Source organism: Neopelma chrysocephalum, unplaced genomic scaffold, assembly GCF_003984885.1.
Source record: "Neopelma chrysocephalum unplaced genomic scaffold, ASM398488v2 Primary Assembly neopelma1_44, whole genome shotgun sequence".
NCBI lineage: Eukaryota > Metazoa > Chordata > Aves > Passeriformes > Pipridae > Neopelma > Neopelma chrysocephalum.
The window spans coordinates 16,117,679-16,131,003 of NW_020897703.1; the positions used below are offsets into that span (position 1 = coordinate 16,117,679).

At 37.0% G+C, this 13,325-nt stretch overlaps 1 protein-coding gene across 7 annotated transcripts in view; it reads right to left on the reverse strand.

Moving 5' to 3' along the window:
- The window catches only part of CSRNP3 (cysteine and serine rich nuclear protein 3), a 102,789-nt gene that overhangs the window by 52,622 nt on the left and 36,842 nt on the right, over nt 1-13,325 (reverse strand). Inside the window, exon 1 of one of the 7 annotated variants that reach the window (XM_027678716.1) lies at nt 5,746-5,815. The exons of the other annotated variants lie outside the window; for them this stretch is intronic. The gene's annotated coding sequence lies outside the window, so the exon portion shown is untranslated. Of the gene's footprint in view, nt 1-5,745; nt 5,816-13,325 lie in introns of those variants that run through there. 7 annotated transcript variants of the gene reach the window in all.

The window sequence follows — 13,325 nt, forward strand, 5'->3', positions numbered from 1 at the left end:
CTATCAGTGGGATGGGGAATGCCAAAATCCAAAATACAAGACAGGCTGACAGCTGAGTCAAATATAGCCTGAACCAGAACTGAGAATTCCTGCCTGTCCACACATCCAGTGTTTCACTCCATCTAAGCAAACAAACAAGGTGACTCTAAGGATATCCAACACTATGGTCTCTATTCAACAGCCAGTCATCAGTCAAAAGCCAGATCTTCAGAAAACAAACCCAAGTTTTCAGAGGCCCACATATTAAATGTCAAATAAAACGCAGAGGAATTTTTTACTAGACAGTGGGTAACCACTGAGGACTCTCAAGCCATAGCCTGACTGCATACAATTCACCACTAGGAATAAAAACTAGCAACTAATAGCAAGCCGAGAACTTATTAACTGCTATACTACTGTTATTTCCACTATACAGATGTCATTAATACTTAAACTAATGGTTATACTGCAAAGCTTTTCTCTGGATTGTAAGAAGAACCTACCAAACTGCTAGCATTGGACTGACAGCACAGATGTGGAATCAGTTTGCATAATCAATTAGATCCCAAAATCCACTTTTTATGAGTAATTCTGTGAGACTTTGAGCAGCTTAACTTTTCCATACCTAGCATTTCCATATGAAAACATAAAATATAAAAAAATCAAATATCTTATGTTACTTATCCCACAATTGTGCTCTTAATGGTGAAAATGTACGCTTCAAGATCACCAGTTAAGAGAGAACCTGTTTCATTAAACAAGTCAAACAATAAGAGGAAGAAAATCAATTCAGAGTTACTTTGCACTTTCATCAGTAAAAAAGCGGGGGGGGTAAAAAAGGACAATTATAGTGGCAGGTCTGAAAATTTAAGTGCGATATGAACTTTACAATTCTATTTCTAAGTAATATCAGTAAGTGGATGGGAAAGTACTGTTTCTTCTGATCAGGGTGATATGCTGTCACTTGAATTTAAAATACAAAACAATTCTTCAGATAGGAAAATTTTAAAACATCTAACATAATTTTAATACACACTAAGCAGTTAAAAGTCATTTATTTCTCCTCTCAAAGATAATCCCTACTAATTGCTCTAGTTGTGGAAATACATTTTGTGGGAAAGGATAATGAAGACTACTTGTCGAATTGCTCATGTCATTATTTCACTGCAGAATCCAAATACTATAGCCAGACTCATTCCCAGCATGCTGAGTATCAGCCTACAGAAAAGGACCCATGCATAAGCCACTCTGACCTTTCTTGCTAGTTTCTTCAGACCTTTCTGACCTCATTAGGCTGCTATAAAGAAAATAAAGGAGCTGTTGGGTACTCTTGACGGATTAGAAATAACAAGAATGTGTCTAGGACTTACTTAAGTACTAAACTGGGCCTCTGAATCATAATGCTTTTCAATCAATCAAAAGTATAATAGGGATGATGATTAAAAAATAGAGGTAGGGAGAAACGGATTCTTAAAATATTAAGCGTGAATAGTATGCTTTTTGGAAATAGTTCATCAGCATCCTTAACCATTTATTCTGCTGCAATTTTAGATGATTGAATTTTTAAGGCCCCATTTGAGTGAGAACAGATATTAAAAAACAATGGTCCCAGCAGAGTTATTCTCATTAAGCATGAATCTAACTTAAGCACCGTACTGGAAGAGGGCTTTGGTCTCTTCTAGTCAGATTTATTTAATGAATTCTTCAAATTCCCAATGGAAGGAAACTCTAGAGGCTAAAAATGCAAGTCTGTGAATTCTCTGTGTCACATTTCAAACACGACATCATATTATCAACAAAATCTGTACCTTCACAGACAAAAGGGTAGAAATACTATGAAAGTGCTTATTCTTTACATACACACCTTCTCCAGTGGAATTACTTGGGATTTTTAAACTGTCTCCCAGTCCTGAAATGGAAAAATCATGCATTTTTATAGCTTACATCTTAAGAAGTACAAGACTTACAAATTAATTTTGCTCTCCAGATACTGGGTTTTGCCATCTCCAGTAAATATTTATTTATTTATAACTAATACTAGCATCTTAGCAAAACTCTCAGGAAGGAAAGCACAGGTCACAACTTAAAAGCTCCAAGTACTACAAGATAAATTACAGCAGCTGTTCTCCCAGTTGCAACATGGGACACGTGCCTTTCTTTTTATTCTGTATTTCTAATTTCTAGGGAGAGAAGTGCTAGAGAGAAGGGAATTTACAGTCACAGAAATCTTCTAAGTTCCCATATATTGTGATTTCTGATTAAAAGCTCTTGTACTTAACCACTGGAAAATATTTATGGGAAGAGAAGAATTTTTCCTCATATGATAAACTACTACTAAAAGAAGATACTAGTAGATAGGCTGACCTCAACCAAAGGGTTCAGGCTGTATTATGCTATGCATTAAAATGCAGACACCGTCACATAAAATTAAATTATGTCCTTTTTAAAAGTAAAACTATGCCATCATTTGTTCCTGAAACATCCTCTGTTCAGCTGTCCTGCAGTTTTATAGATCCTGACATGGGAAAACTGTTGCAGTTGTGATAGTGGGGATTGTCCCTTTCAGAAATTTATAGTCATTGGTAAATCTCTGCATGTCTCACGTCTCCTGCACTGAGTGCACAAGCAGCCCCAAGCCAGCAGGAGGGAGGAGGACGCACACACCGCATTTGTGTGGGAGCTCTCATCGGCCTTTATCCCCACCAGCTAAAATGTCTTAAAGCAGCACTGGATCCAGATACTGTAACACTGCACATACAGCAAAGTTACATGACACAGTGGTCAAAAAACAACTTAATAGTGTTTCTAGCACAGACTTCACAGTTGCTGTATCTGGGCAGCTGTTCTAGCACAATTGGATTAGTGACTTATGCTGTCTCTCCACTCCCCCCCTCTTAAGACAGTGGATTCAGATTTGAACATGTAAATTTTTCATCCTCATCGCTATTCAGACTTTGTGAATGCAGAGACATTTCAAGACTTGTAGAAGTGTTTTGGTTTGGTTTTTGTTTGGGAGTTTGTTTGTTTTGTTGTGGTTTTTTTTCCCTTTGTTGTTAGCCAGATATTATGGTGTGAAGATAAACGGTGGACAAGGATTTTGTGTTTGGATATTTAAAATTAAAAAAAAAAAATCAAAGCAGAATTGTTATGAGCTGGAAATTCTTCCCTCTTATGTATGATGGGGCAAAAATAAAAATTGTCATCTTACAGGTATGCAGACATTTCTATCATCTGTCTGTCCTGTAACAAAGAGAAATTCAAAGATCCCACCTATTTGATGTTAAATTATTAATTTTCCCAGCTTGTCCTTGTTTTGGAATTTGCTTATTCCTTTTAATTAACTACAGCAGTTAACCTGCCATTTAAAGAGCACATAGAACAAAATTCACAAAACAAAAGGGCAAGGGAGAAAAAAAAATCAAAACAATAGGTAACTGTTCTTTTATCATATTATTTATTTATGCTATTATCTCATGTATTAGATAGGTTACTTATGTTATTTACTAAATAAAGCCGGGAAAAGGAAACGCCTTTCAAATTATCTCTTATGTAGACCAGAAACTGAACACCGAGTACTGGAGGGAGAAGCAGGGATGGGGTGGGAACTCCTATCCTTCCTCCACATCTCAAATGAGAACAGTATGACAAAAGCTTGGTTTCACACTGAAGGATTACAATAGCAGATATAAGAAGGAGTTAGTAGTAGGCAGTAAATGTCTGTCAGTGACTGATGATGACGCAGAATTTTAGGTACAACTGTATCAACAAGTTTTGCAAGATCACTAACATTTAGGCATCTAAGAAATTGATTCCAAAATCTGGCGCATGTTTTCATGCTTACTGAAATAAATGAAGCATTTTGATCACTAAAAAAGTAATTTTTAAACAAGTCTAAGATTCTTATTAAATCCCACAGTAAGCCAAGAATCACATCCTCTCCTCTTATATGTGTTACTGTAAGGAAAAAAAACCTACCTGAAATGTTACACACACAGCATCATCAACATGATTAACTTATGTTGCAAGACTTATTTATATAATTCAAAAACAGTTGACATTATTATTATACTGCAACACAAATATAACATGCTTCTGAAGAGTTTCCCAAAATTTTGCATATATATATGCTACCTGTCCAGAGAAGGGCAAAAATTAACAGTACACTATTCAGCTTGCTGTAATGTAATTTACTTCCTACTTGCAGATTCCCCACAACCCTCCTCTGTTATGCAGTCACTAAAGGAATATTGGTCTATTACCTTTCTAAATCACATTTTTAATTGCACCCAGCAGTGGACAAACGGTAACACTAAGGATCATTTGGAAATTTCTTCTGCAGCATTTACCAATCTAACTTAATGGAGCACCTCTTAAGTCAGCAGTACCATTTTCTCATTTGAGTTTTTTTTTTCAGTAGCGTTCCACCTTACTGTATGCTAAGCACACAAATAAGAGAAACATACCTCACATCACTTGAGTACAGCAAAAGAAAAATACTTCCATACTGTAAGTGTTCTTTCTTAAATGAATATTATGTGAAAATTCCAATGTATTCATCTTTACTTATGCACTAAAAATGAGGAAAGTTGGGCCAAGTGAGCCTTCATTATAAGTGGCTTTTGTGCTCTTCACTGTAGAAACTTATCAGATAATCAAAATCAGACACAATACAATATATGGCTTAAGCTACTGAAAGAGAATCAACTACCTTCAGTAATGTGTGAAAAGGATAATCCAGGTAAGGTAAAAAGAAATAATATAAAAAGTTCATTTGAGTCAGGCTATAAAGACATTCACCAAGGTAAATCAGAAAAGGAGATCAGTAACTCTGTGATCATGGACTACTGGTCTATGTGGGCATGTCCACAAGATGCTGTACATAATCTGCACACCACTGCACTCAGACCCCCAAAAAACCAGCCAGGTTTAGTGCCTGCATTAATATCATGGCTAACCCATAAATCAAATAGACCCTTCGGAATAAGGGTTACCTACACTTGTGCTTTCTGATCTTCCCTTCATCAGTACATGTAACATTTAAAAATCACGTACCAATAACAAACAAGTAAAAGGCAACAATTATACGTGTTTTCCAGTATCTGAGTAAAGCTTTCATGAAATTACAAACAGGTTATGCAAGAGAAGATGCTATCATCATTTTCTTGCTCTTTATCAAGCACTGTAAATTACATTGTGACATTATTAAAATATTATACTAATTACACAGAGTTCTCTGAAAACATTTACTATTTGAGATGTGTTGACCAGCTCTTTGTGGCTAAATCATATCCCTTACTTCCAGTCTTTGAAAAAAATAGATCACATCATGATGTGACAAATTACAAAAGAAGCCTTGAAAGCACCTCTTCAGATTAAGTTGGTGTTTTGTTTTCCAAAACATTAAAGAGCTGATACTTTTGCAAGCAAGTGACAAAAGATGCAAATATGCAATAATTAACTTATTTACAAACATGGGCAACAAGTTAGGAACATTTTACCTGTCTGCATCTAATTACACTGGAAGCTGCTGATGTATACTAATCCAATAGCTTTCAGCATGAATTTTAAGCATTTTTAAACACAAAGTTGCAGCTGGAAACCCGATTTTTCTTTTACTAATGTTGTTCCAAAACTGCTAATCAAAATCTCTGCAGAGACATAAAATATAACATCGTGTTTTGTATCATCAAATGCTACAAAAATGAAATTGGGCCTATATGATTGTATAGATATATGCACGTGAATAACTGCTACTGTACTACTGACCTTGTGATCTCAAAGAACGCCAGTTTCTCTCAGGAGATTTTTACATCTCTGAAATCATGTTTTCAGTCTGTAGACATTTCCTTAATCTGTCCTTAAAAAAATGAAATTCATGTCTCATTACTGTTAAAATGATACCAATAAACTTTTAGAATTTCTATCGAAGTATTGGCGATGCCATATGCAAACTCACAGAATAAACAGAAAATTCAGTTTGTTTGCAATGAAACCAGGTACCATATCAGGGTGAAAAAATTCAGCAGAACATGTGAGTCACGTGTATGAGTAAGCAACAGGAGTTACGTTACCAAAATATTTAATTGTTGCAAACAATTATTTACGGACTTATAAAATAATATGTATTTCAAAAGAGCAGACCTGACTTTTTAGAAAATTACATATATATGTGTGTTTATATCTATCTATCTATATAAAATAAATGATCATAAACCTTTAAGCACATAGCCAGTATGCACATTTGGTTTCTGGTACACATGAGCTACTTCTGCTCTGACACAACAGGGAGTCTGAAAACCTTCCTGTATTTCACTGAACAGAACAAAATTCATTAATTGCAAGGACAATTAAACATTAATCCTGCTTACTATGGTAGGTGACAGACTTGCCATCTGTTGAAGTCCTTAAAGCAAGGTTGGATATCTTTGGTAAAAGACATTTTTGGATATAGTTTTTGGGATGGGGAGGGGGGGTAAAGGAAAACCAAATCAAAGAACTAACATTTGATCCATACTGCAAACTTGTGGCCGTAGCATAGAGAGAAGGCACTGGTGACACAAGCCAGCAACAGTCCTGGTTTTGCCATTACAGATGCCTGTTTGTGTCTGCCACATTCAACCCCAGCCAGGCCCCACGCAGCCACTCGCTCTCCCCCACCAGCGGCACTGGGGAGAGGATTGAAGGGTAAAACCAAGAAAACTCGTGGGTTGACATAAAGACAGTTTAATAGGGAAAACAAAAGCCACGCATGCAAGCAAAGCAAAACAAGGAATTAATTCACTGCTTCCTCTGGCAGGCAGGCGTTCAGCCATTTGCAGGTGAGCAGGTAACGGTAACGGTGGCTTGGGAAGACAAACACATCACTCCAAACATCCCCCCCTTCCTCATTCTTCCCCCCAGCATTATATACTGACCATGATGTCATATGGTCTGGAATATCCCTATGGTCAGCTGGGGTCACTGTCCCACTTGTGTCTGCTCCCAGTTTCCCATACATCCCCCACTTCCTTGCCAGCGTGGCAGTACGGAAAGCAGAAAAGGCCTTGGCTCTGCTCAGCAATAACAACATCATCTCTGTATTATCAACCCTGTGTTCAGCCCAAATCTACAACACAGCCTCATACCAGCCATGTGAAGAAAATTAACTCCACCCCAGAAAACACCAGCATGGTGTCCCTTTCCATTCTGGCCCCAAATACGTGTCATCCTGTTTTAAAATGATGTCAAAATCTTAGCTTGGTCAGTCTTAGCTTTTGGTCCTCCAGTTACACCCCTGGTGATTTTCATACCCTCCTTCAGCCCAGGCCATGACTCTCCTGGGATACCACTCCTACATCCTACACATTGTCTTCGCTATGATTTTGAGCATCAGAGCTGCAACACTTGCTATTGTGCTATTCTCTGTTTAAGGGATACATCAGATTTTTTAGGATCAATATGATTTGGGAAAAGAAGATTTTGATTGTGAATACAGGAACTATAGGTGATAATCAAACCCTGCATCATAAAGGCAAACTAGATCAAATCCAAAAGCAAGTAGTACTTCCTGTTTTACACCAGTAATATTTCTTGCCAATACTACTGCTGCTGTTTGCATGTATCAGAGTGTAGGCAGAGAGAGCACACAATTCGAGCTTTCTGAAGCAAGTAAAAAGGTAACAAAAAATGTCTCAGTTTTTGAGGTATGCAAACAAATGAGTTTGTAGCTAATCTAATAACATATGACTGAAGTGATGGAGCATAGCATACCGTGCAGTAGAGATGAAAATGAGTGCCTGTATCAACTTCCAAGCAAAAAACAGGCTACAAGAGATGCGTGGGCACAGAGGAGAAAGTGGGAAATATAGGAGAAATTGGGAGGTGGTTCCATTACCAACTGCAGGGTGCTTATGATCCAAATGTCATGAGAGACTCATGGCTACAAGAGGGTTTCAGGAATTAGCAGATGGTCCATAAACTTATGACAAAAAATATACTTGGTTTCAAAAAAGTCTATACTGTAGCTTTTCTCTGTCCTTAATTTGTGTGAAACTAAAGATTCCTTCACCTACAAAGCATAATACACAATTCAAAACAGAACAGTGTATTTATATAAAGACCATCAAACTCACCCAAATTTAAAAAAAAATAATAAAAATTAAAGTAAATCCTTTCTCCGTTTTATTTTAACAAAATTTTCTGAAAATCCAAGCCTGGCTCATCTGCAAGCCAAAGTTCTAGACATATCACAACATTTAATGACTTTCCTAGGCACGTGCTCTGACCCAATTCCTACCATTCTGTGTTAATCTCACAGTGAGAAATGTATATTTAAAATGCGAACTTAAGCTTTATCTGAAATGTCACACTTTGTCCTCTCTCCTGGCTGCTCTTTTGTCTGTCTGCAGAATATTCTCATTTTTTGAGAAAATTCTCACATCCTTAAAGGAAGATGAATTTACTAAAGCAAAAAACATTTTTGATGGTTACTTGAAGTCCAATAGTTCAAGTAGCTTTATTCATACAGTAGCCTACTGACTTGTAATGTTAGTGAAATAGGTAAATTCACAAGAATGAGCCTTGCCACTGCAAGTTGTTACAGACCACATCCTGGTAGCTATACAAATAATACATTATCATAATGCACACTGTAATTAATTAAACTGTGTTACCTTCTTGCTAAGAACATACAATTAGACATGACAGCAAAGGCAAAAATTTTAAATAGTAGTGTAACAATGAAATGGTATCTCTGCTCCAAGATTTTTATGTCCATTCCACACTAATCACTCAAAACCAAGAATACTACTTAAGTAAAACAATGTGTAAAAGATGAAAAGCAGTAGCAGAAATCAATGGGTGTGCTTCATTTAAAAAACAAAAAGAAACTTGATCACTTTTTGGTGAAATGTAGGTCACCTATGGTTTCCATAGTAACCACTGCTGAACTATTGCTCTGCAGATGACCACTGCCTATGGCTGCTTTCCTAGCAGGTGATGTACAAATACAGTCATACCTCAGTGAAAATAAGAAAAGCCAAAGAAGTGCTTGGAATTGCCATTAGTCTACTTCCAAACACAACTCCTGCTTAAACATTTTCAAAAGCCTTTCCTAATCTCCTCACCTAGATAAAATATTCAGCTAACCAGTTGAAAACACACAAAACTTAGTTTTCAGTTCTAAAAAATCTGCTCTTTGTCTGTATCTCAAGCCTGAAGTCTCCAAAATGGACACAAACAACTTTACAAGAAGCTATAAATACAAAAAATATTTATACAGAGCAACTCACTAAACCTCTTAACACAGAAGTCAACAAGCACTGCCATTAGGTTAAGCTTAGTTCTGTGACAGTGTATTGAGTACATTCACTGCAAGTGGGAGTTAATGGGTTGGCATATTATTTTGCACACAAGCACACAGTGAAAACTAGTCATGTAACAAGGCTGGAGCCACGGATAATAACAGTTAAAGCCTCACTTGGGACAAAATCATATAGTCTTCAGTCAGCTTGACAGTGAAACTTCTCACCACTATTACTCTGGGGCATATATAATTGATGATGAATTCATTAAAACACAAAAGACTCCATGTTACAAGAAGAGTGAACTGGCTTTGATAGTGAACTGGGAAACAGCAGGACAAGCCAATGCCATTGATAACTGCTAACTGGTTTTCCCCTTCAGAACAATCGTATCACTATTGTGTGAGTTCAGACTAAATGAGTTACTTTTTTTTTTTCAGGTATTATAAAAACCCTGAATTATAAGCTTTGAGGTCTGGAAGCCACCCACATGCCTTAATGCTATTAATGCTACAAATAGGGTAGCAGTAGGGTAGCATCAGTTTTCACATTCACAGTCAGAATACCAAAAATGCCACATATTCAGTGAACAGAAGAATGATGATCAACATTGTTGAATACCATCAATGAAGAATCATGTCCCCTCACCTGCTTTGAAAGTTCAAAACAGACAGATGAACAGGTACGTGAACACAAGGCACTGCAGCAAGACTGCTGGGAAGACAAACAGACAAGCCATCATTGAATGGAGACAGCTTGAGAAAGTTGTCTCGTTTCCATCAGAGCTTTAGAATCAAACAATTCATGAAGTTGTTTTTAATACATTGAATTGGCAAATTCCAAAGAAACAATAGTTTGTATATATTCTCCTAATTGCAACTGCTGAAAACATCACTACAGTATTTTGCAGAGGGGAGGGGATTGATACTCAATTTCTTTATATTCCTGTAAGGATCAGGATCTCCAATACACCATCATGTTCAGTGCACACCAGTGGACTGCCAGGAGACCAGGACATCTCAAAGAGCAAGACTAGAATACATGTGGGAGATGAATCAGGGCTACAGAGGAGGACAAAAGTAAGAAGTCAATACAGCCTCTAGGAAGCAGAATACTTTTCTTTTTCCCTAATGTTTCAGTCAAAGTTCTTGAATTTTTTGCTCATCGGTCAGTAATTCTCATGGATTTAGTCCTCCCTACAGTCCTACATTCACTGTATATCGTTGCTGTCTTATAAGACTGTAAACTATTGGAGGAAGTCTGTGTTCTCTGTATGCAGATACAGCCTTTCATCTTAAGCAGTTCCAGGTCTAGGCCCAGTAGGGCCAAAAAACCCTAGTACAATACAATAATTGAAGGCTAATAAGACTGAAAACAGGGATAAGAAATACAGTTGCATCTTTCTTGTTAGCATTAAAACAGCGTTTCATCAAGAAGCACCAAGAAAAGATGCAACTCCTAAGTACATCTGCTTGTCAATTAATTCTGCTTTGCAAGCACAACTGCTAGTCTATTAAAACAAAAAAAAACCAAACCAAAAACAAACCACAAAAAGAACAACCAAACCAAATCCCATGGAAGGCTATTCACAGCTTACTGCCAGAAACTGAAGATCTCTTACAGCATATTAATACAAACAACAGCTGTATCAACTGATGGAGAAAAAGTCCTTTGAGCAGGAACAAGCCACTGGATTGAAGGAACTTCTAAAAGAAGATCTACTACCAGCAGAAACTGTGCCTTTATGTTGCTGTCCTTCTGGTGTTAACTCCCCTCAGTCACGCCTATTGCTTGTGTGAGCAAAGAACAACAGAGCAACGTTCAGCAAGGAGAAAACACAATCCAATGGTTCATGTATGGAGGGTGTTACAGACTGACATTAGTTATAAAGTTTACAGTAATGCATGATCATAGAGTGGTTTAGTTTGAAAGGTACCTTAAAGTTCATTTAGTTCCAACCTCCCCACCATGGGCAGGGATGCCACCCATGAGGATCAGGTTGCTCAGGGGCACATTTAACCTGGCCAGTAGGACAACATGCTTTGTTAAAAGCACTGAATCTAATTTGGCTTTAAATTTCAAAACATCTTAAAAGCCATCTTTACACAGACTGGTAGGAAAAGTTGTAAACTAGTATAAAATGCAGAATACATACTAAACATGGCACCAGATAAGGACAGGATATTGCAATAATCTTTCTGAAGCTTCATTTGCTTTTGTAGGAACACATATAACAATTCAAAGAAATCTGCTGAAGGGCCATTGGGACTCTCACTAGGGATAAAAGCCAGTGTTAGGATAGAGCAGAGAAAGCAAGCATGAAACATTTTTTTCAGACAAAAATTAAGCTATTCCAAGTCATAAACTGGAAACAGAAAAATCCATTTTTCCCTCCTTCTTGATTTGATTCACCAATTATTTCCCTACAGAAGCTAGTATAACGGTATCAGGCCACCCACAGCTTTCACTGGTATCCAAATGTTGTCATAATGCTGCTTCTTATCTGAAGAACAGGACAGTGACTTTTAGTACCCAAGACATCCTAAGGTTTTTTACCCTTAGAAACACATTTTAAAATTCTGATCTTATTTGCTAAAGACCATGAAGCAAGTCTTCACTAAAACTAAGCTCATCTACATCTCAACCTTATAGTTTTTCCAGAGAAGGAGGTTGGCTGAGATTAGTTAAAATCCAAGCTAAAAGAAGAACTTCTGAAAGAATTTTCAAGACTGTGGGCTTAGGTATGTTCCTCTTTGTCAAGAAATCCATGGTCATCATGATTTTGCATTTTTAAAATTGCACGCACGAGTCTCTGGTGAGAGAAAAAATAAACTTCACATTCTATAAATTAGACCATAAAGTTATTTAAATTATTTTGCATGTTGTAGTAGCATCTAAAGACAGCAACTGCTATAAAAAGTCTAAAATCAGGGGCTAAGGGTTGATCTGGTATACTACTTCAATTGTGGATCTAATTTTTACTCTGTTTAACAAACCAAGGGCAATATCCAACCATCCCGTTTAATTTTTATCAAATCTCACAGAAAACCACCAATCAGCAAACATAATTTCATACACTGTTAGCATCATTCTGAACTAGAGATCCCAGATTTGCCTGCAGAAGGTGGTTCCAGACCTGCTGACAGTACATGTTCCTGAATATGGACCAGAATTTATTCATATGTTCTTAGTGCAAGGTGCTTTCTCTAACTGACAAATACAGAACAGATCCAGAAGTGCTACAAAATCTCAATCAACATTTCCCAGTAATTTTCTAATTTGTTTTTGAAATATGTTCCATACACATCAATGTAGTGAGAGAGGATGACTCACTTCAATTAAGAATTTGCAAACTCCTGGAGCATTAAATTCCTTTGATCTTGATAAACTGGCTCATTCTCATTCTGTTCATTAGCCCCCCCCTCTTTTCCCAGTTTTGAGCCAGCCAATCTGTAGCCTTTTCTGCAAGCTGACATATTTACTAAGTAAAATCTGTTACCACTGCTTTCTTGCTCCTAATGAAAAACACCCTGTTGCTTGTCAAGCTCCTCATCTTAGGGAACCTCCTTCTCTCTTTTCCTTCATACATGACATAGTCAACAAGCTGTCTTCCCACCCTAATCAGCTCTTCATTAGCTCCTCTCTGTATTTCCCCAGTAACCACAAACTGCTGACCTGTGCATTCTGTTCTTTTTTTTTTTACTCCCACCTAATGAAATTTCATCAAGTACCATTTTGCTGATGACTTGTAAAAACTGCCAAAGAGCCTCTGAAAACAATCCAGTGGTGTTGCTTTGAACCATGTCTTGATAAGTACATTTCTTAAGGGTTAACCTGGAAACGTATATATCTACATGACTTGAGAAATAAGAACGTCTTAAATTGTAGTATAAATTATCATTAATTTTACAGAGAGTTATTTGGCAACTGTAATAGGGCTATTTTCTCATATGTTCTATCTCAAAAATTAGTGTATGTGGAGTCTGCCACAAACAGGTATCCACATTTAGACAGCAATTCAACTTTGATACTGATTAGCGAAAAGCATCTTGATATTTTCACTCT